Raw genomic sequence first — 24,491 nt, 5'->3', positions numbered from 1 at the left:
GCCACATCAGAATTTTATCTGCAGGAAACAAGGGACATGAACTCTCCTCCAACAATGTGTCGTTCTTGTTGCGCAATGCTCTTAGCATGGGATTTTTTACGCAGGGTTCTTGAAGTCTCTGTGTAAAAAGTTAGATAAAAAACGCTTAAAAGTCCTGAGTTTGCATATTGATCAGAATTTGAATCTGAAATGACGTGTATTATAGATCTGTTCAAATTTTTGAGTTCAGGAACACTTATTCTGTTTGCGATTGCCGATTTTGTTGATGAATTCATTGGAAAGTTGGCTTATTTCTTCCATTCATTAATGTCTTATGCAAGTGTTTAAAAATTAGGCACACTAACAAGAGCCTTAGAACATATTTACTCTCTTATAGAATTTATTGTGAAGAATCAGTCTAAATCTGAAAACAATAGCAGCATTACAAATGGAACACTACAAATTCACACCAACTATCCACGACTTATGCTTACTCTTGCAGAGAAAGGAGCACTCCTAAAAACACTTTACCAGCCCCATTATGAATTAAAGGTGCAGACATACAATGAAAACATTTTTTAACACATTGAAAGCATTTCTGCTTCACAAATCTTACTCTGTAAATTATTTTTGAGTAGATAATAGTTGTATGTACTTGGGACATTTGTTAAATTTAGTTTCACATTTAAAGTTAAAATACTATTAGATAAATGGTCAGGATTTAACAATATTTTCACTGAGAAAATACGTAACATTTGTGAACTTACTGACAGATTCCACTGTATAATGAAATTTTGTAAATTGGTTATAGCACGTGCAAATAACTTAACTAAATCAAATCCAGACATTACGAAAAACAAGAATGAGATTTTAGAAGACAATGGGTACAGTGCTGAAACTGGAGTATAATAAGACAAGAAACAACATAAATACAATGCTTCTGAATAGAGAGGTAAGATTTTTAGCATGGCTATAAGACATAAAAATGATGGTAGGTAAAATAATAAAGATATGTGAATTGAAGTGAAAATAGAAACCACGACTACCAACAACAAGAATAAAGGGGAAAAAAAACCTTATGCCCACCTGAAGAAATAATAAAAATAGCCTTATGTTGCTAAAAATTTGAAAGAAGATGCTTAGGAAGACAAAAGAGGCAGCAAACCGTTTTGTAACATTTTAAGAAGCAAGAGCCTAAAATTCTGAAATGAAGAGGAAGAAGAATGTCTTTACTTAGCTTATACCTTTCATGCAGAAACTTTCAACAAGGCATAGACATGTAAGTCCAGTGTGTGTCAAAAGCACATGTATGTGTGTGTGTGTGTGTTTTTTAAGAGCCTTAAAAAGGCCCTAACATTTGAAAGTTAAGATTTAATATTAGGATTTAAGATGATCACTCAGCAAAAAGCAGAAGCGTTGAGGTACTGATAGGCACTCCCAAAAAGAAATAAAACTTGCTGGCTTTTGGAATAGCCCTTTCTCAAGATAGAGTAATACACACACACACACACACACACACACACACACACACACACACACACAGAGAGAGAGAGATATCTATGCCCCTATATGGTGCCGGTTGGACAGACAGTGCCATTGGTGCATTTCGGCAGATGGACTAGGTTATGGCGAGGGTAGTGTCAGGTGAGATGGGTTGAGGGAGACAGAAGCAGGGAGAGGGACTGGGAGTAATTAACTATCAGCTTGGAGGGAGGCAGCCATTTTAAGGGGAAATTGTCGGGTGGAGAGTGTTGGGACAGTGGGTTACTGAAGACTGAGGCCAGGATGATTATGGGAGCGAAGGATGCATTGTAAGGATAACTACCGGCTGTGTAGTCCAGAGAAGCTGGTAGTGGAGGGAAGGATCCAGGTGGCCCAGGTTGTGAAGTAGCCAATGAAGTTTAGCATGTTGTGCTCAGCTGCATGTTGCGCCATGGGGTGGTCAACTTTGTTCTTGGCAACAGTTTGGCTGTTCGTCCTGATGCCCAGCTGTTTGGTAATCATACTGACATAAAAGGCAGCAGTGTTTGCAGCAAAGTTGATATACAACGTGGCTGCTTTCATAGGTGGCCCAGCCTCTGAGGGGGAAGGCTGGGCTGCCTGTGAAAGCAGCCACCTCTGCCTCCAGCATTCCTAACAGACAAACCAGCTGCCTCCCCCAAAGCCACTAGCCACCCACCCCCAGTCCATCCCCCTGCCTCCTGCCTCTCTCTCTCCCTCTACCCACCTCACCCAACACTAACCCCACCACAGCCTAGTCGAGCTGGCACCATGCAGTGGCATAGGTGCGTGTGTGCGTGTTTGTTTTACCCTAGCTCAAAAAAGGATTACTGCAAAAGATAGCAAGTTTTCTTTCTTTTTGTGTTTGCCTATCAATGACTCTTATGATTTTTGATGAGTGGTCTCCTTTTGTCCAAAAGTATGTACATTAAGTCTTCAAACTTTATTGCAGCAACTCTATTAGCTATGAAGCAGCTAGTTGTTTCAGAACTTCTTTTCTCTATAGGGATCACTGCATGTCAGCATCTTTTCACTCATCAGGAGGTTATTTGTGTCGCTTACATTATTATTTTGTTAATTTTCAAATTATTGTTGGACACATTCTCAAAGATACGCAAAGAGAGAGAGAGAGAGATAGAACACTTGGGAAACTGTTTTTAATGTTATCTACTTAACAGTGATAAAAACGCCTCAGAGATAAACTGAGCTCAAGTTGGCTGTAGATTCCCCTTCTAGTTTGTTGCTGTTCTGTTGGGGGACATATTTGCTCAATAAGATTATTCCTCTATGTTTAAGATAGAATATGCTTACTCTATATTTGTGTAATGCACATAGGTTGGTTGTACTATCATTTTGAGGGTACTGGGTGGTTGGATACGTCTGGTCAGTTTTACATGTTACATACATTACATTTTATGAACTCTTTCAGTGCAGTGTTGATGTAATCTTGCACCCCTGGAAGAGGAGCCTTTAGACATAGGTATAACTGTTGTATCATCACTCAATTGGTCACATCATACATACCATGTTTTGCATCCAAATGCTTCTGGTAAGAGCCCCCATGCAGAGCTCATTAATAGAAGTATCCAGTTTGATTGATGAAGTATTTATCCTAGTTTGACTGAAGAAGTATCTATCCTAGTTCAGTGACTTCCACTGTGTTCTGAGCGGTTATTTTAAGGTACATTCATCAAGAAGATATAGCTGCTGGATAAAAATAGCTAAGTTGAAGCAACATTGAGCAATACTACAGCTTGTAATCAGCCATAGATGTTAAAGAAAATGTATGTATTGTCTTCCATCAAAATTACAACCCTCATTAATAAACAGGTTTTGGGGCATCAAGAATTTCACATGGACTTCAAACCATGAGGCAGCTCTAGCTGCTACGATCTTTATAGCACGTGTGCAAATTCTCCTACACACACACACACACACACACACACACACACACACACACACACACACCTTGATAGCAGATATTTCCGTGTTCTCTAGTCTAGACTGTACCCCATACACCCCAGCCCCAGCACCTTTTTCTGTCTTCAACAAATCAGTAAACCAGGCTACACCTCCTGCATTGTGTAGTGGTTCATTCTTCCCTTGCTTCCTTCTTCCAGTTATTACACTGTAAGGTTCACTGAAGCAGCTGGAAGTTACTGTACCATCAGCCAGCGTTTCCCTGACTACTCCTATATTTACCATATTCTCTACATTGATGTAGGACTAGGGATATCCTACAGGTATCCAGTTATTTCCTGTTTTTATCTTGCATGCCCCTGCCGTTGCCTCAATTTTTTTGCCCCATAGGCGTTCTATTTTGACCAATAGTTGTAATGGGATGACCAATAGTTGTAATGGGAGCATGTTCAGCATGGTCTTTACAAGTATGCCCTAGGGAAGTGTGCTGGGACCCTTGCTATCCTTTTTGTATATTAATGACCTTGCAGATAATATTAATAGTAACCTCAGAATTTTTGCAGATGAGGCAGTCATCTATAATGAAGTAATGTCAGAAAGAAGCTGCATAAATTTTCAGTCAGATCTTGATAAGATTTCAAAGTGGTGCAGAGATTGGCAACTTGATTTAAATGTTCAGAAATGTAAAATTTTGCATTTCACAAAACTAAAAAATGTAGTATCCTATGACTATAATATCAATGAGTTACTGTTGGAATTAGTCAACTCATACTAATACCTGTGTGAAACTTTGTTCAGATATGAGATGGAATGATCACATTGGTTCAGTTGTGGGTAAAGCATGTGGTAGACTCCGGTTTACTGGCAGAATACTGGGCAAGTGCAATCAATCTACAAAGGAGATTGATTACAAATCAGTCATGCAACAATTCTATAATATTACTCAAGTGTGTGGAACCCCTGAAGGAACCAAACTGGAAGACCCTTGAAGATAGAAGTAAACTTCCCCGATAAAGTCTATTAACAAAGTTTCAAGAAACAGCTTTAAATGATTATTGTAGCAATATACTACAACCTCCTACATATTGCTCACATAATGATGGCGAAGATGAGATTAAAATAATTACTGTACACACAAAGGCATTGAAACAATTTTTCTTCCTGTACTCCATACGGTAATGGAACAGTAAGAAACCCTAATAATTGGTGCAATGGGACATACTCTCTGCCATGCACCTCACAATGGTTTGCAGAGTGTACATGTAGGTGTATAGAGTCTCCATCCCAGAAGTGGATGTGCTGTTAATTCCACCCATTATGGCTAACTTTTTATAATTAAACTTGCATAACTTAATTTTATGATTATTAACATATATAGGAGCAGCAAGTGGATTTATTTGATTTGATTAAACAGGAAGATTAAAAACAATGACAGTTCTATCCCCCACGAACCATAAACCATGCCACTGGTTGGCATTTCTGTGCTGGTACTGTGAACGGCTGAAAGCAAGAGGAAAGTACAGCTGTAATTCCTCCTGGGGTCATGTAGCTCTACTGTACAAAAAGATGAAGGGCTTCCTCTTGGGTAAAACATTTCAGATGTAAAATAGTCTGCCATTTGGATCTATGGTTGGAGACTACTCAGGAGGATGTCATCATCAAGGAGAAACAAAATTGGCATTCTATAGATCAGAGAGGGGAATGTTAGATCCCTTAATCGAGCACATAGATTAGAAAATTTAAAAAGGGAAGTGGATAGATTGAAGTTAGATATAGTGGAAATCACTGAATTTTGGTGGCAGGAGGAACAGGACTTCTGGTCAGATGAATACACGGTTATAAATACAAAGTCAAATAGGGGTAATGCAGAAGTGGGTTTAACAATGAATAAGAAAATAAGAATGTGGGTAGGCTACTATGAAGCGTGTAATGAATGCATTATTGTAGCCAAGATAGATACAAAGCCCACACCTACCACAGTAGTACAAGTTTACATGCCAACCAGCTCCGCAGGTTAGAAGAAATTGAAGAAGTGTATAATGAGATAAAAGAAATTATTCACATGGTCAAAGGAGACAAAAAATTAATTGTGATTGTGGACTGGAATTTGAGAGTAGGAAAAGGAAGACAAGGAAAAATAGTAGGTGAATATGGTTTTGGGGAAAGGAATGAAAGAGGAAGCCATCTGGTAGAATTTTTCAAAGAGCATAATTTAATCATCACTGACACTTGGTTTAAAAATCATAAAAAAGGTTATATACATGGAAAAGACTGGAGACACTGGAAGATTTCAGACTGATTAGATAATGGTTAAACAGAGATTTAGGCACAAGGTTTTAAATTGTAAGACTTTTCCAGGGACAAGTGTGGACTCTGACCACAATTTATTGGTTATGAACTGGATATTAAAAGTGAAGAAATTGCAAAAAGGTGTGAAATTAAGGAGATGGGATATGAATAAGTTGAAAGAACCAGAGGTTGTTGAACATTTCAGAGGGAGCATTGGGCAACAGGTGACTAGAACAGAGGAAACAAATACAGTAGAAGATGAATTGGTAGCTTGAGGAGATGAAATAGTGAAGGCAGCAGAGGATCAAATAGATAAAAAGACCATGCCTTGTAGAAATCCTTGGAAAATACAAGAAATATTGAATTTAATTGATGAAAGGAGAAAATTTAAAAGTGAAGCATGTGAAAGGGCATACCAACGTTTAAAAAATGAGACTGACAGGAAGTTAAAAATGGCTAACCAGAAACTGCTAGAGGATAAATGTAAGGATTTAGAAGCAAGTTTGACTAGGTGAAAGATAGATACTGCTTAAAGGAAAATTAAAAAGGCCTTTGGGGAAAAGAGAATCAGCTGAATGAATATCAAGAGCTCTGATGGAAAACCAGTCTGGGTCTGTACAAGGGAGTGGCCTTAAAGGCAATAATATAGAAAGGGAAGTGGACGTAGATGAAGATAAGATGGAAGATATGATACTGCTAGAAGAATTTAACAGAGCTGTGAAAGATCTAAGTAAAAACGAGGCCCCAGGGTAGATGATACTCTGTCAGTATTACTGTAGCCTTGGTAGAGCCAGCCATGACAAAACTCTTCCATCCAGTATGCAAGATGCACGAGACAGGTGAAATATCCTCAGATTTCAAGAAGGATGTAGTAATTCCAATTACAAAGAAAGAAAAGGCTGGCAGGTGCTTAAGTTACTGAACTATCAGTCTAATAACTCACGGTTGCAAAATACTAACATGGATTCGTTACAGAAGAATGGAAAAACTGGTAGAAGCTGACCTCAGGGAAAATCAGTTTGGATTCTGGAGAAATGTAATAACATGAGGAAATACTGACCCTACGACTTATCTTAGAAGATTGGTTAAGGAAAGTCAAACCTATATTTACAGCATTCGTGGACTTATAGAAAGCTTTTCACAATATTGACTGGAATACTCTCTTTGAAATTCTGAAGATACCAGAGGTAAAATATGGGGAACGAAGTGCTATTTACAACCTGTACAGAGAGCAGATGGCTTTTATAACAGTTAAAGGGCATGAAGGGGAAGCAATGGTTGAGAAGGAAGGCATGGTTGTAGCCTGTCCCCAATATCATTCAATCTGCACAATGAACAAGCAGTAAAGGAAAGCAAAGAATTTGGAGTAGGGATTAAAGTTCAGGGAGAAGAAATAAAAACTTTGAGGTTTTCCGGTGACATTGTAATTTTGTCAGAGACAACAAAAGTCTTGGAAGAGCAGTTGAACAGACTGGACAGTGTCTTGAAAGGATATAACTTGAACATCAACAAAAGCAAAACAAGGATAATGGAATTTAGTCAAATTAAATCAGGTGATGCTAAAGGATTTACATTAGGAAGCAAGGCACTTCAAAGTAGTAGATGAGTTTTGCTATTTGGGCAGTAAAATAACTGATGATGGTCAAGGTAGAGAGAATATAAAAAGTAGACTGGCAAGCATAAAAAAGGATTTCTGAAGAAGAGACATTTGTTAACATCAAGTATAGACTAATGTGTTTGGAAGTCTTTCCTGAAGATATTTGTCTCGAGTGTAGCCTTGTATGGAAGTGAAACATGGACAATAAACAGTTTAGACAAAAAGAAAAAAGAAGCTTTCAAAATGTGGTGCTACAGAAGAATGTTGATGATTAGATGGGTCAATCATGTAACTAATGAGGAGGTACTGAATAGAACTGGGGAGACAAGAAATTTTTGGTACAACTTGATCAAAAGAAGGGATCAGTTGATACGACATCTTCTGAGACACCAAGGGATCACTAATTTAGCATTGGAGGGAAGAGAGTGTGTGTGTGTGTGTGTGGGGGGGGGGGGGGGGTAAAAATCATAGATGGAGACCAAGAGATGAATAGATGAATACAGTAAGCAGATTGAGAAGGATGTAGACTGCAACAGTTATTTGGAGATTAAGAGTGTCGCACAGGACAGAGTAGCATGGTGAACTGCATCAAACCAGTCTTCGCACGGAAGACCACAACAACAACATGGCTTAGCTAGCCAGTCTCTCCACCTGGACAAGCTCCTTAGCAGCCACCTTCTGTTCTACTTTGTTCTACGATAATGTAGCTCCATAAAAACCATAGTTCTTACAGCAGTGATGTATATCCAGTACATATACTTGGGGTTTAGTCCCCAGTTTTTTCCACAGGTTTCTCTAGTGCTCATAAGAGTACATTCTGCCTTATAAAATGAATTCCTTATATGAGGCATCCACGATAGTTTCGCATCTAGGGTTACCCATAGATACTTCACTATTCCCTCTACAAGTAGTGTTTCATTGAAAAGCTTAAGATTCCAGCACACGTCCTGGATATGCTTCCTCATAAATGGTACTACAGTGGTTTTTTTGTGGCTGACCCTTAGGTCCTTTTTCCTGCACTAGTTTTGCACAAGATTCAACACAAAGTGTATAATTGTTCTAACAATACTAGCAAATTTTCCAAGAATTTCTTTGACTAAATTGTCTGCGTCTCCTCGTGTTTGCGAGTTATTATTGCAGAATATTTCTGTGAGAATTGTAATCTACAGATCTCCTCTACGAAACTTTCAGCTATTTATGTGAAATCTGGATGCATTATTGAGCTATCTGTCAGACAAGAAGAAACAGTTAGTAGCTGTGAAGATTTCAAAATGGATTTCTTAAAAGATACAGGCAGGAAAAATGAATGAACTAGAATCATTATTTGGGTGTTTCAATCTAATTTCATTAGTTAATTTTCCAACTCGCATGCACCAAGCTAGCAGTACAATGACTGATAACATTTTAATTGACAGTGCTCAGGCTGAAACAATTAATATGTACCCATCTGTTTAAGGACTACCTGACCATGATGCACAATTAATGGAAATAGACAATATGGCACCTCACAGCCATGAGGCAGGTTCATACAGAGCATTGAGACTTATTAATGAGAACAGGATACAATATTTTAAGTTAAAAGGGGTGGTGTGAGATGAGGAACACACTGAAAGAGGTGATAATGTGAAATTCAATTTATTCCATATTAAACTCATGTCAATATTTGAAAGTTGCTTTCCTCTTTCCTAAAAGCTTATCCAGAAGATAAAAAACTATAGGAATTAAAATGTCACATAAAAGGAAGAGGGAAATTTAGACAAAGACCTAAGTAGGCCTAAGTCAAGATCCGACATTATTTGCATACTACAAATTTAAGGAAAGTCAGTGTACAAAATACCATAACAATTAGACTACATGATTGGTAATTCACAAGTTGCTAGTACTTTCAACAATCACTTTCAAATGTAGCAGCAAAAATAGGATTAAATGGTTCGGTTGAAGATCCAAGAGACTATATTAAAAGTATCATTTCAGAAAATGTTAAGCAACTAACAGTAGCAACAATGGTCAAATTAACAGAATTATAAAAATTCTGAAAACCGAAAGCTCATATGGTGTTGGAATTTCAAACGGAATTCTTATAAGTTGCCCCAATTTAATAAGTGATGTCATTAGTAAAATACACAATGCATCACTGGCACAGGGAATTTTTCTGGACAGATTAAAATGTTGAATTGTTAAACCTATTCATAAGAAAAGTGACAAGACAGACTTAAACAATTATCATCTAATTTCCTTAACAATATCTTTTTCGAAAATATTCAAGTACTCAAAAGTAGTCCCACACTTAAGTGGAAACAATTTACTTAGCATATCACAGTTTGAACTCCAGATAGGTTGTTCAACTGAGAACGCTATTTACACATTCGCTCATCAAGTAGTACAGGCCTTAAATAATAAAATATCAATAGTTGGTATTTTGTGTGATCTTTCAAATGTGTTTGATTGTGTAGGTCATGTTACTATCTTATAAAAACTCAAGTTTTATGGAACTGATGGCTTTATGCACAGCTGGTTTGAAAAAAGTTGTGCTGAATGACTCCAACAATTAAGATACACATGCTGCACTGTGCTGCAATCTGTATGGCTGGAAATGAAGAGCACACTTCGTATGCTGTGACCACAGTGTAGACACTTTTATTGTTCCAAGATGACTGGTTTCAAACGGTCTTATGCTGTCATCATCTGATCTTGTGGAACTCGTTATAAAACTGCCATGTTACATTACATGAAGTCAAAGCATAAAGGTAGTCCACACGTACACATATTTTGATCAAACTCAGTTGGTAAAATGCATACAGTTGATAAAATCCTCAACCATCCATGCACATTGGTGGTGAACATGACTCTCCGAAGCTTGCTGCACAGCACTACGCTGCTGGCAGAGTGTGAACATCTGCCACCTCTATGATAATTCCCCAGCAGCAGCTTAGTGCTGTGCAACAAGCTTGAGAGAATCATGTTCGTGAGCGATATGCATGGGTGGTATGAGGATTTTATCAATTTGTGATTTTACCAACTGGGTTTTGATCAAGATATGTGTATCTGTGGAGTCATTTTATGCTTTGACTTCATGTAATAAAATATGGCAATTTTATAACAAGTTCCAAAAGATCAGATGATGGCAGCATAAGACTACTGAAACCGGTTATCGTCAAACAAAAAAGTATGTACACTGTGCTCGTGGTGTGTTCTTACAATTCAAACAATGTCGGAAGGGTTGACAATATTAGTTGCGGGGAAGAAATAACAAAGGGAGGTTATGGCTAGGTGACGCAACACATATTCTGTTCGTGTAGATGCCACTTCAGTGTTGGTGTCATGCTAGTCAGCGTGCTATTGGCTGACGGTGTCTCACAGCCCTCTCTGCTCTTCCATACTTCATCATTGCACTGGTGCTTGTCGTTATGCCGGAACATTCCTCCCTGCCAAAGTGACGGACAGCCGTTGTGTAGGGAGTGTGACTGGAAGCTGTGACTGCAGGGGCCATCAAGCTTCCAGTTGTACCCTGAAATCTGGCATTTGCTGTGGTGAAAACATGTCCCGGAAAATGACCAGACGGGTACACGTCAACCTCCAAAGGCCAATAACTAGATGTAGAAGTCATCGGCTGCTGAAGTGTGAGTGGGTCCAGCTCCATCAGTAGGACGAGAGGAGGCGAAGGCTCCATCTCTGTGGGGTTGTCCTGCGGTGTCGTGATAACACCCTCTGGTGGCTGCTGTGGCCTTGGTGTCCTTGGGATAGGTGAATCTGGGGGAAGAAGCACAGAAGGATCACCATGCATATGACAGTGACATAGTTGATCGTGATGTCAGCGCTGCAATCCTTCTAGACCTGAAATAAGATACATGCAAGTGCCAAGTCGACAGATGATCTCGCCTCGTGCCCACCGTCTGCTGCCACTAAAAACCCTATAAAACACAATACCGTGCTGCGCAAAGTGATACTTGCAACCTTCCTTCAGCGCCAGACGCTGAGGAGGGTGGAGCAGTGTCCGATGGCAGCGTGAAATGAACTGAGGGCTGTTGCCCGACACAATGACTTCAGGCAAACCTTCGAGGCAAAAAATAGAAGCCGACACCTGAATTGTGCTACGTGATAATGTCGAGTTCATTGGCACAGCAACAGGAAATTTGCTAGAGTCTACCACTATCAACCAACAAGTGTTCCAAAAAGGTCACATAAAGTCTATGTGCACATGTTGACATGATGATTGTGACTTAGGCCAAGCAGAGAATTTTTGTGGTGGAGCATACTGATTTGCCCCACATGTGACACTGTGACATCAGCTGTTCTATTCGGGAGTCCATACCCTGCCAAGTACAATGTTGAGGCGCTAACTATTTCATATGAACAATCCCCCAGTGTCCTTGGTGAAGTAACTGCAACACTTCTTTTGGCAAAGCTTTAGGGATCAACACACGTGACTGTCCACTGCCATTTCGAACAAGAATTACACCTTTCTGTACAGTGAGGCTATGCCGACATGCAAAGTATCGGCACACTGCAGAGTTCATTATGCTATGCAAGGAATGAGGCCAAGATGTGCAAATGTATTTTAGAAATATGTTCAAATATGAACCATCTTCCACAACCTGTGCAATTTTCCTATAGTTCAATGGAAAAGATTGAAGCAATTCAGAATCCTGAGCATCGATATGACAACAAGCTGCAGCAGAAGCGTCAGTCTGTATCGGGGCCAATCGGAAGACGTGAAAGTGTGTCTGCATTACCATGTTGTGCTGTTGGACAATACACAATCTCATACTGGTATTAAGACAACAACAAAGCCTATCTTTGCAATTTGTGGCCAGTTTGTACAGAAACCAGTTTTGTCGAATGAAACAAGGACTGAAAAGGCTTGTGATCCATTGCTAAGTAGAATTTTCTACCATACAAATAGTGGTGCAATTTGGTGACACCACATACAATATCCAAAGCCTCTTTCTCAATTTGTGAATAGTTACACTGTGCTTTGGACAGCACTTTTGATGTGAAAGCAATAGGCTTGTCTTTATCACCAATTCTGTGCGAAAGCACTGCAATGATTCTGTAAGCGGAAGCATCAGCTTGCAATATAACTGGTTTGTCAGGATCAAAGTGAACTCAGCATCAACCATTGAGCAATGCATCTTTTAAGTTTTTGAAAAGCTACTTGGCACTCACCTGTCCAAAAAAAGGGAACATTTTTGCAATGCAAGCGATGCAATGGAGCTGCGATTTGTGCAGCATTCGGTACGAACCAAATGTAATAGTTCATTTTCCCTAAGACTGACTGCAATTCTGTCACATTGCGAGGGACTGGCAACTCTCGTATGGCTGACAAATGTGACTGAAGAGGATGTTCAACTTGACTGTTTGTGACATGACCAAGATACTTCAACTCCGGTTTTTAAAAAAATCACACTTGTCCAGTCTACACTTTAGTCCTGTATCAGATAACACACGAAACAAAGGACGCAAATTTGCAATATGATCTTCAGGTGTGCGACCTGCTACAACAATGTTGTCCAAATAGTTTGAACAGTTTGGCACGTGAACAGTCAGCTGTTCCAAATACCCTTGGAAAAAGGCAGGTGCAGAAGCAAATATTTAAACAAGCCCAAACGTGTATTCACTACACACACTTTTTGAGATTCTTCATTCAGCGGTATTTGAAGATATGCATTGTGCAAATCAATTTTTGAAAAGTAGCGACCAGCACCTAACCTATCCTTGAGATCCTCTGGGCATGGCAATGGGTAAGTATCAATCACAGTTTGTGGGTTAGCCGTAGACTTAAAGTCAACACAGAGGCGAATGTGACCTGAAGGTTTGGGGAACAAATCCAGTGGATTTGCCCATTGACCAACTTTATGGGTGCAATAGCTTTGCCATATTGAAATTCTTTAAGGTTAGCAGTGACTTTGCCCCGTAATGCAATGGGAACAGTTCTGGCCTGGGAAAATTTCAGATGAGCATTGTCTTTCGGAGTAATATTGCAACAAAATTGTTAGCCTTGCCTAAACCTTCAGAAAATAATTCCGGGAATTCTTTCAGCAAGCTAGCCACACTGTCTTTTGCATGGAATGCAGACACTGACAACACATTGGTCTGAATATTAAAGCCAAACAAATCAAATGAATTAAGACCAAATATGTTCTCACACCTGTGTGACTGCAGCACTGTAAAAGTCACTGTTCGCATATGGGAGCAATACATGGCAGGCAAAGTACATTTTCCAAGAACGGAAATGTCTTGTCCATTATAAGCCATCAGGTGCATGCTAGTTTTAGACAGGCGTGGGAAGCCTAACATTTCATATGTGTGACGATTCAGCAATGTAACAGAGGCACTTGTGTCCACAGCAATGTAACAGAGGCACTCGTGTCCAACTGAAATGTCCCACAAAGACGCAAATGAAGAAAAAGTTTGTTGGACTGGCGTAGCACTGAAGAAACTGCTCGCTTGCTAGTTTTGCTAATTTCTGGTGCAGACTTTGAATATACTGCATTAATGACATGTGATTAGTTTTTGGGAGTTGGCGGAATTCTTATGTTTCTTCCGTTGCAAACATACGGATTGTACATGTTCTTTCCTGCCACAAGCATAACACTGAGCATGTCAGGAGGGGCAGTCTTGGCGTTTGTGCTGTGAATAAAACCGAGACCATGACTTAATTCTGTTCGCCTGTGTGGCTGCTTGTTTAGCAAGCTGCTTCCATGGCGTGGGGAGTTGTTTATGCAGCGTGGCAAGTGCAAGCTGCCACTGCCAAATGAGCCAGTCACAAACAAGGGACTCAACCCAACAAACTGCTGGCCATTCAAATGTATCAGCTGACAGGGCACCTGAATTGTATTGATCTAGTATTTGCACTACTTGCTGAAATGATGGATCGGGCTGTTTCAAAATCCATTCTCTGAGTTTGACAGCAGTTACATTATACACGATCACATTACACAACATAACATCTGAATATAATGCACCACAAATACATCTGAATTTGCATTTCCTCATCATACACTGCAAATCGGTTACCCACTCACGATAAGTTTGTTCTGACCATATTTTGCAAATAAAGAATTGATACCTAGCTGCTACCACATTCACTTGCTGGTCATGATAGTTAGTTAGTTAGCGAATCTACAACCAGATGATACAAAAGTTTACTCAGAGTGGTGTTTTTTTGTGTAGGAGCCCAAACATTGCACTTCCTACTGTTGAGAGAAAGTAATGGCTTTTCACAGTACCTGGTACGTTGTGAGCAATTAAGTGAGCTTCAAACTGTTGCAACCACTCGAGCCAATCCTCTTCTAGTTCACGAAACTGGCGAAAAGGTGGTACAGAACTTGGAGTAGGTGTTGCATGTGCTGCTTTAGTAGTTTGGTGGACCAGGACCTGCTGTACCGTGTTTATCAATGAGGATATTTGCTGACTCTGAAACAAACATCTGCACTAGTTGCATTGCATCTAGTGCTGGCAGAAAGAAATTAAATACCCCTGCAAAGAAAAGACAAGAGAGAATTAAGAGCCAGCAAAAAAAAAAAAAAAAAAAAAAAAAAAAAAAAAAAAAAAAAAAAAAAAAAAAAAAGGGTCTATGGCTGCCAGGCACTGGGTTCTTCTTATAACCTGTCACCAACGTAGTATTCTGCCCACTCATCTAATATAGGGTGCCTAGAAAGCTGTTTTCTCAGATCACTAGACAACAATTCAAGCAAATAATATCAAAGGAGTTATTAAAGTAAATTAAATTGACAATACTTAACCTTGCATATTCACAAAGGTGTGTCACAAGCAAATGGTGACAGGCAAATAATCAATGTTCTTTGGAATATATAATTTTAATGCAAGCGAAACAATTCAGTTCATAAATCATTGCTGCGGCATTTGTATGACTGCTCATCATCTACTGCAGCCGCGGCTAGGTGGTGCGGCACTTAAATTCTCTTCGTATAGATGCCGCTCCTGTCTTGGTGTCGTCCTAGTCAGCGGACTATTGGCTGATGTCATCTCACAGCTCTCTCTGCTCTTCCATTCTTCATCATTGTGCTGGTGCTTGTTGTTGCACTGGAACAGTACTGACTGCACAAAAGCGAGCAGTAAGAATAACATGATGTTCACCAATGTAGGCATCTAAGTACCTCTTAAAGGAGCTAGCTGATTTGATTACACCATCACAATAAATATATTCACCAATTAAATTCGTCATTAATAATACAACACAATTTGAGAAGAACAGTGAAGTCCAAACTTACAATGCTGGAGATAAAAACGACTTTTATTACCCATTATAAAGCTGTCTATGGCCCAGAAAGGAGTTTAGTATGTAGCAACAAAAATTTTTTATCTTTTGCCCAATGACGCAAAAGTCTGACAGGTAGCAAAGCAAGTTTTAAATGTAACTTAAAATAATTTCTCCTGAACAGCTCCTTCTACTCCTGGACAAATTTTTAACTATTTTTTTAAGTGTAATAGATGAGTATGACTAAAGAAATGTGTTCACTGATATTAATACTAATCATGTATACATATCCTCTAAACTGACTCACACATAATTTTGGTAAGACAATCGTTCAAATGATCCATGGAACATGTAACTAACTAACTGGGTAAAGTAGCCTCTAGTGTTTAGCTCTATGAGTTCATTCACAATGAGCTTCCACAGTAGTGGAGACAAACCCCTGTTTGTGGACATCATCTGGTGGTATTGATCACCATTTTTTCATTCATCATGATGATCTCTACCTTTCTTCCACTCAACATGATCTTAATCCACCTACACATGGCAGTCTTAGTGTCATGCTCTTCTGCAATTCTAACTATGGATTTTAACACTGAATTGAATTGCTAAGGACCTCCTTGATATCCAGGAAGATGCTGAGAGCAATTTCCTGAAAGTGTAGTGCTTTTCCCACCTTCCCAACAAGCTGGTGAAGCGATGTTTCACATGATTTGCCTGGTTGATATGTGTGTTGCTGTACATGTAGAGGAACCTTAGTTTGCCTCCTTTTGCTACTGTGCACATAAACCAGTTTTTATTACTGTCTGTAAAAGAAAGGACGACAAACTGATTGGTCTCATGTTCTTGACCACGATATGATGAATTCTCCCTTGCTTCAGAACAAAAAAAAAAAAAAAAAAAATCCCTCACAGTCCTCCAAGCATTGGGAATGATTCCTGCTGCTAAGCAAGATGATAAAAAGCCTATATCAGAGTTTAATTAGATTCTGTCCTGTTTGTTGGATTAGAGCACATTGCATTGGACACATCCAGGGTTTCATTTGCTTTCTTTGTATACTCATCATCCTTCTTTCTTATAGTATTTCCTGGAGCAGTCAGTATTCTGGTGAGGATTTTGTGAAGCCTAACAGAAGTAGCTGTACCTTCCACTTCCTCAAAAAATATCTTCCAGGATGGTAGTTTTGCTTGCTTAATCACAAGGTCATATTTGGTAAGGGTCTCCTGATATTTTCCCTGTTGTCCTTTCCTTCTTGAAAGGTTGAACAGTCGTCTTACCTGCTTCCTTTGCAGTTCCAGGTTATTGTTCTGCCAAGGAACATTCCTGTTTGTGCACTTCTTGGTGATTGGGCAGTTTTCTGAATACAAGGTCATAGTGGCAGACAGCACTGCATCTGACATTTCCTCAAAATCTGCTGGATTTCAGATAAGTATGAGTTGAAGTCTTTTGCAGATAAGCCCAGTCTTTTTTTCCTAGGTTTCCTGTAGGCCATGGTCTATTTAATACCCATTTCAACCTCAAACTAAATATACATGTCGTCACATAATGATGGTTGCAGCGTCACATGTCTCTGCTTGACACAGCTGCTCATTAAAATGGGCCGGTTGTTATGTCAACTACTTCGTCCCTTCTTATGTTACTTAATACAGGTTCGCCACCCCTATTCAGGATGCTGAACTTGCCAAAAATTCAGGAAGGTACTCATCCCTGTTGCTGATGTCACTGCTTCTCCACCAGCTTATGGGTATTGGTATCACAACCAACCAGCCGTTTTTCAATCTGCTGTGAGCAGCTGTCTACCAGTCTGCTCACTTCCAGAGGAGGAGGAGTACTGTCATTGTAGGGAAAGTAAGCTGAGGTCAATACAGTTTCCCTCACACTTCCTTTCTCCAACTGTTTCATCCTGATAATCACTAAGACCCTGGAACAAGAGTCCACCATCAGCATGAATGAAACTCCATTTATGGCTTAAATGCATGTTCTGGAGCTCCTTAATTTCTAGCATAACCCCTTCTTACAGACAGGGTTCTCGGGTCAGGGCCAAACCACCTCCTGACTTCCTAGAAGACAACTCAGAATGACGTGATGCAGGTTTATCTGCAGCACTTGTAGTCTCTATCTAGCTGCCGTGGTTGCTTTTGATATTTTTGATTATCCTGAAGTTAACCTGCGCCCTAAGTACAATCTCAGGTCCTGCTCCCACATTGTGCTCAGGGATTTTCACTGACTTCCACCACAAGAGTTTGGTCATCTGGTACAGCCTTTGCGTTGATTACACTCGTCCTCTGTCAAGACTTTATGGTTCTGTGCCTTTACTTTCTTGAACAGAGTCTTTTGAGGAGTATTCTTAAGAAGTTTTGGCACCCAAATTGATACCTTTGCAGTCTTGAAGAGCTGAGCCACTCTCTGTTTTGACCAGCAGTTTTGCCTCCTCCTACAGAACTATTTTCGGCACCATTCCTATAGTTAATTCACCCCACCCCCTGATGGGCAAAGATAAGAGCACTTTTGTTCAGAAAGACCCTCCTGAATTTACGTTCTGGACTTACAGCCCCCCAGAGTTCTCAGAGAGAGCCATCTGAACAAGCTCCATATGCTGTAAGGTGATGTTGACCAGTAGATATCCCTGTTGGATAACCACCATCCTGAAAATTGAGACCATATTACTATAGGTTTGTTTTCTTATTTCCTGCCTCAGATTTTTCTGGGTTCAATTATCCTGAAAAGTGGGAGTGTTAATTTTTCTCTTGTTCTCTGGTTTCTTGTCTTAAAGATAGAAGGTGTCTGTTTAGCCCTTTCATTCTGAGACAGTCTATTTTTGGAGGTCTTACATCAAGACATTTTAGTTCCCTCCATTTTATAAGAACAAGGGATATACTTATAAAACTGAGGAAACTAAAATATCCCCCCATGAACCATGGACCTTGCCATTGGTGGGGAGGCTTTCTGCCTCAGTGATATAGATAGCTGTATCATAGGTGCAACCACAATGGAGAGGTATCTGTTGAGAGTTTAGACAAACATGTGGTTCCTGAAGAGCGGCAGAGAAAACTGGCTTTCTAGGAATCAGAGTGTGGAATGTCACATCGCTTAATCAGGCAGGTAGGTTAGAAAATTTAAAAAGGGAAATTTATAGGTTAAAGTTAGATATAGTGGGAATTAGTGAAGTTCAGAGGCAGGAAGAACAAGACTTATGGTTAGGTGAATACAGGGTTATAAGTACAAAATCAAATAGGAGTAATGCAGTAGTAGGTTTAATAACGAATAAAAAAATAAGAGCACAGATAAGCTACTATGAACAGCATAGTGAATGCATTATTGTAGCCAAGATAGACACGAAGCCCGCACCTACCACAGTAGTACAAGTTTATACACGAGCTAGCTCCACAGACAGGTGTGAAAATTACCGAACTATCAGTTTAATAAGTCATGGTTGCAAAATACTAACACGGATTCTTTATAGACAAATGGAAAAACTGGTAGAACCTAACCTCGGTGAAGATCAGTTTGGATTCCGTAAAAATGTTGGACCACGCGAGGCAATACTGGCCCTTTGACTTATCTTAGAAGATTGATTAAGGAAAGGCAAACCCACATTTCTAGCATTTGTGGTCGTACAGAAAGCTTTCAACAATGTTGACTGGAATACTGTCTTTCAAATTCTGAAGGTGGGAGCAGTAAAATACAGAGAGCGAAAGTCTATTTACAATTTGTACAGAAACCATATGGCAGTTATAAGAGTCAAGGGCCATGAAAGGGAAGCACCAGTTGAGAAGGGAGTAAGACAGGGTTGTAGCCTATCCTCAATGTTATTCAATCTTTATATTGAGCAAGCAATAAAGGAAACAAAAGAAAAGTTCGGAGTAGGAATTAAAATCCACGGAGAAGAAATAAAAACTTTGAGGTTTGCCGATGACATTGTAATTCTGTCAGAGACAGCAAAGGACATGGACGAGCAGCTGAACTGAATGGACAGTGTCTTGAAAGGAGGACATAACATGAACAGAGGATAATGGAATGTAATCGAATTACATCAGGTGATCCTGGGGGAATTAGGAAATGAGACACTTAATGTAGTAGATGAGTTTTTGCTATTTTGGGAGCAAAATAACTGATGATGGTCGAAGTAGAGAGGATATAAAATGTAGACTGGCTACGGCAAGGAAAGCGTTTCTGAAGAAGAGAAATTTGGTAACATCGAGTATAGATTTAAGTGTCTGGAAGTCTTTTCTGAAATTATTTGTATGGAGCGTAGCCATGTATGGAAGTGAAACATGGATGATAAATAGTTTAGACAAGATGAGAATAGAAGCTTTCGAAATGTGTTGCTACAGAAGAATGCTGAAGATTAGATGGGTAGATCACATAACTAATGAGGAGGTACTGAATAGAATTGGGGAGAAAAGGAATTTGTGGCACAACCTGACTAAAAGGAGGGATCAATTGGTAGGACACATTCTGAGCCATCACGGGATCACCAATTTAGTATTGGAGGGCAGTGTGGAGGGTAAATATTGTTGAGGGAGACCAAGAGATGAATACATTAAGCAGATTCAGAAGGGTGTAAGTTGCAGTAATTACTCGGAGATGAAGAAGCTTGCACAGGATAGAGTAGCATGGAGAGTTGCACCAAACCATCTCTGGACTGAAGATCCCAACAACAACAAGGGATAGACTCAGTTAACATAATGGAACCCCATGTGGTATAAGGCTAATTATTTTGAGAGCTCACACAGTAATCTGTGAGGTTCTTTTAATGAGATATCTTCCCATGTGCCATGCATCCCTTGGTATGGATCATATCACTCCTTGAGTTAGGTATCTGTAGAAATGGGGTAGGTCTGTGGGGCTGGATATGGGAGAGATAAGGCACTGTGGGACACACTTCATCTGGTTCATCCACCAAGGCCTGTCCAGCATGTGAAACCTTACAGCACCTGTGCTACTGCCGGCATAGAATTCAGCTTCTTGTGAAAACACATCCCTCTCTGCCTGCACAGAAAGTGCTTCTACAAGGTGGTGTCCCCTGGAGAGGACACCAAGTGGAATATGCATCTCCATGATCAAAATAAAGGTTCTACTGAAAACGATCAGTGCACTAAATACGAAGCTAGCGTTTTGTGGCGATTTCAACATTAATTTTTCAAAAGACAGCAATGCCACAAATTTTTTGATAAAAATGGCCAATACAGTCAGTATGATATCCACAATACACTGCCCAACAAAATCAACAGAATGTGCAAATTCCATCATTGACCAAATATTCATCACGTACGCAAGTTACTGAGCATGGGTTACAGTGGATCATATGGCACAGTTCATATGTATAAAGAATAAAAACAAGTAACAGCATTTGCAATAAGGTAGTTAAACAAAGGACTTCCTGCAAAGACTACATTAGAATTTTTAATCTAGGTTATAAAAACAGATAACAATCACTAATTCAAAGACTTTTTTTCAATACATTTTATTTTTCCATTCCATTACCAGTTTTGAACTTTTGCTCATTATTGAAAAGAGAAGATCTTTAAATTTGTTGTTTGCAACCGTTTTTATGACATAGTTTATAACACAATCATAGGACTCTCACAATGCCAGTCATTGAAAAAACAGAATTTTTAATTTTTTACTGTACAGGAAAAATTGGGAAAGCATTTCCATTCAGAACTATGTTTATAGCATGACATGGGTTTTCTGAACACCTTCCTTTGCTAATTTAATGCAGCATTTCCTATTTAAGTAAAAACAATAAAATCTAAGAACAATAAGCAATTTCCATTTAAAGAAACAGGTTTCAATACTACTGCAAAAAATAGAGAATTACCCAAAAATTTCAATTGTTATAAAGCCTACTAAAGGATCTAAGAGTAGTCAGGTGGACTAAAATTATGCGGACTGACAATTTGATAAGAAACTCATCAGACAAAATGAGACTCCTGTGGACAGTTATAAGGAAAGAAATTTGTAGTTCTGTACCCAAAAGGAAGAATGTATTGTGAGCACTAGAAGTTTCCAAAGTTACAGACCCAAAATCAGTTGTGAAAAAAATCAAAATCCTGATGAAATTATGAGTGAAATGACATTATTAACTAATAAAATGCCAAGTGCCATGATGAAGTATCTGACTTCATATTGAAAGCATGTGCTCACCACACACCAATAACTGCAAAAAATTTCAACCTATCTTTAGAAACAGGTATATTTCCAGATGTTCTGAAAATAGCAGAAGTTTAGCAACTGCTAAAAATAGTTCTGTAATGTAATATCAAACAACAGAACTGTATCATAGTTAAGTTCCTTTCTTAAAATTGTAGAAAAACTTTTCCCAGGCTCATAAATTTCATAAATAAATATTTATCTCTTACCATCCAACAACATGGCTTTAGAAAGTCTGAATTTACACAAACAGCAGTTTTTAAATTCTTAGGCTGTACTTTAAAATCCCTTAATCAACAAAAAATAGCTGCAGGTATTTTTATAGATCTTTCAAAAGGTTTTGATGTCCTGGGTCATAAAATCCTGCTAAAAAAGTTAGAAGGATGAAGGATAAGAGGTGTAGCACATAGCTGGTTGTATTCATACAAAAAAAACTGCAGACAGAACGTATCACTTCTGTATGGCTCGGCACTCTGAATAAAAAGAAACAAAACTTTCCTTTCCAGAAAATAACCAATAAAATAAAATGTATCTCATGGTTCAGTCCTAGGGTCACTATTCTTATTGATTTATGAGGATGACCTTGTTGAATATGCAAGTCCAAAAACTATCCTATTTACTGATGACATCAGCAAATTGCTTCACTGGTTCCAGAGACCTTGCAGTCAACAGCAGAAAGTTCTCCTAAAAAACTTTAAGAGCTGTTCATCAAAAGCAAACACATTCTAAATGCTGAAAAAACTGTTACATATCAGCTTTCATTTATTTTCGACTTCTAGCCAGATGTTTATTTAAGGAAGGTTTAAAAAAAAATGATCCTCTAAAAAATGTAAGTGTGACAAAAGTTTTGGGTCTGCATATTCAGCAGGATTTAAAATGGGACGCAAATGTAAATAACTCATCAAAGGAGCTCTCATCCATGTTCTATGGTCTAGGAATATCAAAATCTATAACAAGAAAGATAACAGTACTGCAGGCATACTATGCACAGTTCCACTCAGTGTTCTGATATGGGCTCATTTTCTGCAAACACCCAACTCATAGCATAAATTGTTTTAGTATGCAAGAAAGAGCTCCCAGAATAATTTGTGGCCTTAAAAAACAAAGTCTTGTAAATTTCACTTTATTGAGCTTGATGTTTAGAATGTTCCATGCTTGTTCATTTATGAAGTTATCTTATGGACCACCTACTGTAAATTACTGCAGAACAAGAAGGCACACAACTACTGTATACACCAAACATATTCCAGAACGTCCTACCGGAGCATAGGAAACACTGATGTTATATTACACGATAAGATACCAGAGGAACTCGCCCTTTCTTCACATGATATCTTGCCATGGATGAAGGGTATCAGACGGATGCCATATTCCTTGACTTCCGGAAAGCATTTGACTTGGTGCCCCACTGCAGACTCCTAACTAAGGTACGAGCATATGGGATTGGTTCCCAAGTATGTGAGTGGCTCGAAGACTTCTTAAGCAATAGAACCCAGTACGTTGTCCTCGATGGTGAGTGTCCATCAGAGCTGAGGGTATCATCTGGAGTGCCCCAGGGAAGTGTGGTAGGTCCACTGTTGTTTTCTATCTACATAAATGATCTTTTGGATAGGGTGGATAGCAATGTGCGGCTGTTTGCTGATGATACTGTGGTGTACGGGAAGGTGTCGTCGTTGAGTGACTAGGAGGATACAAGATGACTTGAACAGGATTTGTGATTGGTGTAAAGAATGGCAGCTAACTCTAAATATAGATAAATGTAAAATAATGCAGATGAATAGGAAAAAGAATCCTGTAATGTTTCAATACTCCATCAGTAGTGTAACACTTGACACAGTCACATCGATTAAATATTTGGGCGTAACATTGCAGAGCGATATGAAGTGGGACAAGCATGTAATGGCAGTTGTGGGGAAGGCGGATAGTCGTCTTCAGTTCATTGGTAGAATTAGGGAAGATGTGATTCATCTGTAAAGGAGACCGCTTATAAAACACTAATACGACCTGTTCTTGAGTACTGCTTGAGCGTTTGGGATCCCTATCAGGTCGGATTGAGGGAGGACACAGAAGCAATTCATAGGCGGGCTGCTAGATTTGTTACTGGTAGGTTTTATCATAACGCAAGTGTTACGGAAATGCTTCAGGAACTTGGGTGGGAGTCTCTAGAGGAAAGGAGGCATTCTTTTCGTGAATCGCTACTGAGGAAATTTAGAGAACCAGCATTTGAGGCTGACTGCAGTACAATTTTACTGTCAGCAACTTACATTTCGCGGACACAAAGATAAGATAAGAGAGATTAGGGCTCGTACAGAGGCATATAGGCAGTCATTTTTCCCTCGTTCTGTTTGGGAGTGGAACAGGGAGAGAATATGCTAGTTGTGGTATGAGGGACCCTCCACCACGCACCGTATGGTGGATTGCGGAGTATGTATGTAGATGTAGATGTAGAAATTAAAATTGCTACACATCCAGTATTTAAAATAAAACTAAAAGCATTTTTAATAAAGCACTGTTTCTGTTCTGTAAAAGAATTTCTAAATATGTAAAAATACATGTTTGTTAAACAGTTACTGTTAAGATTGTAAGAATGGATACCTAATTTTAATCTAACTTCTTACTTTACTTACACTACAAGGCGAACAAAATAAAATTGGCCCAGAAAACATTTTCCATAATATTGACACAGGATTGACTCTTGTTAATGAACATCATAGATAATGCTGTAAATGGCCCCCACTGATGTCAATGCAGCACTACAGTTGATTTATCTAACATATATGCGTAGCAGCTCTGGGTGAGGGATAGCAGCAATAGCATTTTCAATGTTTTGTT

The sequence above is a fragment of the Schistocerca piceifrons genome, chromosome 5 (assembly GCF_021461385.2).
Source record: "Schistocerca piceifrons isolate TAMUIC-IGC-003096 chromosome 5, iqSchPice1.1, whole genome shotgun sequence".
NCBI classification, from domain to species: domain Eukaryota; kingdom Metazoa; phylum Arthropoda; class Insecta; order Orthoptera; family Acrididae; genus Schistocerca; species Schistocerca piceifrons.
This window is presented reverse-complemented; position numbering follows the sequence as displayed.